This window comes from Carassius gibelio, chromosome A15, assembly GCF_023724105.1.
Source record: "Carassius gibelio isolate Cgi1373 ecotype wild population from Czech Republic chromosome A15, carGib1.2-hapl.c, whole genome shotgun sequence".
NCBI lineage: Eukaryota > Metazoa > Chordata > Actinopteri > Cypriniformes > Cyprinidae > Carassius > Carassius gibelio.
This window is the reverse complement of record NC_068385.1, coordinates 536682-540915: the sequence shown is the minus strand read 5'-3', so window position 1 is coordinate 540915 and position 4234 is coordinate 536682.

Here is a 4234-nt window from a genome sequence, read left to right as displayed (position 1 = left end):
AATGATGCCGGCTGTTTATTTTTAAATGTCTTCAAATTTTGTCATTCAGGTCTGTCGCGACGCGTTTCGAACCTTCCCACAGTGTTCTCATCAGGCGAATTCAATGACAAAATGACTCTGACCCAGCTCGCTCCAGCATTTATGTGCCAGGAGGGCGGGGCTTCTCACCTCGCAACCAATAGCAACCGATAACCACCTTCAGCATTGTATGATGCTTCATGAATTGTTTCTTTCACACACTAATAAACTGTATTGTTGTTTTTTAATTTTTTACAGGTACTAGGCGAATAATGTCGATCAGCAGGCACTTGCAGCAGGTAAGTAGGCACCTTTGTGCATAATTCAGGTGAGTACAGGGAACTCGAGGTCCATAGGAACCCGGCACTGGCTTGGTTAGGTGAAGGAAAATCCAGAATCCGAATCCCGAAGGATTCGAAAACGGTTGTGCACGGTCCTGAGTCCCACCGGCCGCCAAGAGTCACAAGCACACCCCCAAATCACACACAACAGCCAACACTTCCCCACAGAAAGCCAACGCCAGTCTAAAATATTTTTTTAGGCTCTGTAAAAAATCCCAAACCCGGGCTACAGCCACACGGGCTGTTTTTCTCAGGGGTGTGTGAAGAAAAACCGATGGTAGGTTAAGGTTTAGATGTGGTGAGGGGTATATTACTCTAAAAGTACACATCTCAACGTCTGTATGGACGGAGAAGAAAAATTGAATAAACATATATTGTGCTCAGACGCATCACCACCCTAATGATGCCGGCTGTTTATTTTTAAATGTCTTCAAATTTTGTCATTCAGGTCTGTCGCGACGCGTTTCGAACCTTCCCACAGTGTTCTCATCAGGCGAATTCAATGACAAAATGACTCTGACCCAGCTCGCTCCAGCATTTATGTGCCAGGAGGGCGGGGCTTCTCACCTCGCAACCAATAGCAACCGATAACCACCTTCAGCATTGTATGATGCTTCATGAATTGTTTCTTTCACACACTAATAAACTGTATTGTTGTTTTTTAATTTTTTACAGGTACTAGGCGAATAATGTCGATCAGCAGGCACTTGCAGCAGGTAAGTAGGCACCTTTGTGCATAATTCAGGTGAGTACAGGGAACTCGAGGTCCATAGGAACCCGGCACTGGCTTGGTTAGGTGAAGGAAAATCCAGAATCCGAATCCCGAAGGATTCGAAAACGGTTGTGCACGGTCCTGAGTCCCACCGGCCGCCAAGAGTCACAAGCACACCCCCAAATCACACACAACAGCCAACACTTCCCCACAGAAAGCCAACGCCAGTCTAAAATATTTTTTTAGGCTCTGTAAAAAATCCCAAACCCGGGCTACAGCCACACGGGCTGTTTTTCTCAGGGGTGTGTGAAGAAAAACCGATGGTAGGTTAAGGTTTAGATGTGGTGAGGGGTATATTACTCTAAAAGTACACATCTCAACGTCTGTATGGACGGAGAAGAAAAATTGAATAAACATATATTGTGCTCAGACGCATCACCACCCTAATGATGCCGGCTGTTTATTTTTAAATGTCTTCAAATTTTGTCATTCAGGTCTGTCGCGACGCGTTTCGAACCTTCCCACAGTGTTCTCATCAGGCGAATTCAATGACAAAATGACTCTGACCCAGCTCGCTCCAGCATTTATGTGCCAGGAGGGCGGGGCTTCTCACCTCGCAACCAATAGCAACCGATAACCACCTTCAGCATTGTATGATGCTTCATGAATTGTTTCTTTCACACACTAATAAACTGTATTGTTGTTTTTTAATTTTTTACAGGTACTAGGCGAATAATGTCGATCAGCAGGCACTTGCAGCAGGTAAGTAGGCACCTTTGTGCATAATTCAGGTGAGTACAGGGAACTCGAGGTCCATAGGAACCCGGCACTGGCTTGGTTAGGTGAAGGAAAATCCAGAATCCGAATCCCGAAGGATTCGAAAACGGTTGTGCACGGTCCTGAGTCCCACCGGCCGCCAAGAGTCACAAGCACACCCCCAAATCACACACAACAGCCAACACTTCCCCACAGAAAGCCAACGCCAGTCTAAAATATTTTTTTAGGCTCTGTAAAAAATCCCAAACCCGGGCTACAGCCACACGGGCTGTTTTTCTCAGGGGTGTGTGAAGAAAAACCGATGGTAGGTTAAGGTTTAGATGTGGTGAGGGGTATATTACTCTAAAAGTACACATCTCAACGTCTGTATGGACGGAGAAGAAAAATTGAATAAACATATATTGTGCTCAGACGCATCACCACCCTAATGATGCCGGCTGTTTATTTTTAAATGTCTTCAAATTTTGTCATTCAGGTCTGTCGCGACGCGTTTCGAACCTTCCCACAGTGTTCTCATCAGGCGAATTCAATGACAAAATGACTCTGACCCAGCTCGCTCCAGCATTTATGTGCCAGGAGGGCGGGGCTTCTCACCTCGCAACCAATAGCAACCGATAACCACCTTCAGCATTGTATGATGCTTCATGAATTGTTTCTTTCACACACTAATAAACTGTATTGTTGTTTTTTAATTTTTTACAGGTACTAGGCGAATAATGTCGATCAGCAGGCACTTGCAGCAGGTAAGTAGGCACCTTTGTGCATAATTCAGGTGAGTACAGGGAACTCGAGGTCCATAGGAACCCGGCACTGGCTTGGTTAGGTGAAGGAAAATCCAGAATCCGAATCCCGAAGGATTCGAAAACGGTTGTGCACGGTCCTGAGTCCCACCGGCCGCCAAGAGTCACAAGCACACCCCCAAATCACACACAACAGCCAACACTTCCCCACGAAAGCCAACGCCAGTCTAAAATATTTTTTTAGGCTCTGTAAAAAATCCCAAACCCGGGCTACAGCCACACGGGCTGTTTTTCTCAGGGGTGTGTGAAGAAAAACCGATGGTAGGTTAAGGTTTAGATGTGGTGAGGGGTATATTACTCTAAAAGTACACATCTCAACGTCTGTATGGACGGAGAAGAAAAATTGAATAAACATATATTGTGCTCAGACGCATCACCACCCTAATGATGCCGGCTGTTTATTTTTAAATGTCTTCAAATTTTGTCATTCAGGTCTGTCGCGACGCGTTTCGAACCTTCCCACAGTGTTCTCATCAGGCGAATTCAATGACAAAATGACTCTGACCCAGCTCGCTCCAGCATTTATGTGCCAGGAGGGCGGGGCTTCTCACCTCGCAACCAATAGCAACCGATAACCACCTTCAGCATTGTATGATGCTTCATGAATTGTTTCTTTCACACACTAATAAACTGTATTGTTGTTTTTTAATTTTTTACAGGTACTAGGCGAATAATGTCGATCAGCAGGCACTTGCAGCAGGTAAGTAGGCACCTTTGTGCATAATTCAGGTGAGTACAGGGAACTCGAGGTCCATAGGAACCCGGCACTGGCTTGGTTAGGTGAAGGAAAATCCAGAATCCGAATCCCGAAGGATTCGAAAACGGTTGTGCACGGTCCTGAGTCCCACCGGCCGCCAAGAGTCACAAGCACACCCCCAAATCACACACAACAGCCAACACTTCCCCACAGAAAGCCAACGCCAGTCTAAAATATTTTTTTAGGCTCTGTAAAAAATCCCAAACCCGGGCTACAGCCACACGGGCTGTTTTTCTCAGGGGTGTGTGAAGAAAAACCGATGGTAGGTTAAGGTTTAGATGTGGTGAGGGGTATATTACTCTAAAAGTACACATCTCAACGTCTGTATGGACGGAGAAGAAAAATTGAATAAACATATATTGTGCTCAGACGCATCACCACCCTAATGATGCCGGCTGTTTATTTTTAAATGTCTTCAAATTTTGTCATTCAGGTCTGTCGCGACGCGTTTCGAACCTTCCCACAGTGTTCTCATCAGGCGAATTCAATGACAAAATGACTCTGACCCAGCTCGCTCCAGCATTTATGTGCCAGGAGGGCGGGGCTTCTCACCTCGCAACCAATAGCAACCGATAACCACCTTCAGCATTGTATGATGCTTCATGAATTGTTTCTTTCACACACTAATAAACTGTATTGTTGTTTTTTAATTTTTTACAGGTACTAGGCGAATAATGTCGATCAGCAGGCACTTGCAGCAGGTAAGTAGGCACCTTTGTGCATAATTCAGGTGAGTACAGGGAACTCGAGGTCCATAGGAACCCGGCACTGGCTTGGTTAGGTGAAGGAAAATCCAGAATCCGAATCCCGAAGGATTCGAAAACGGTTG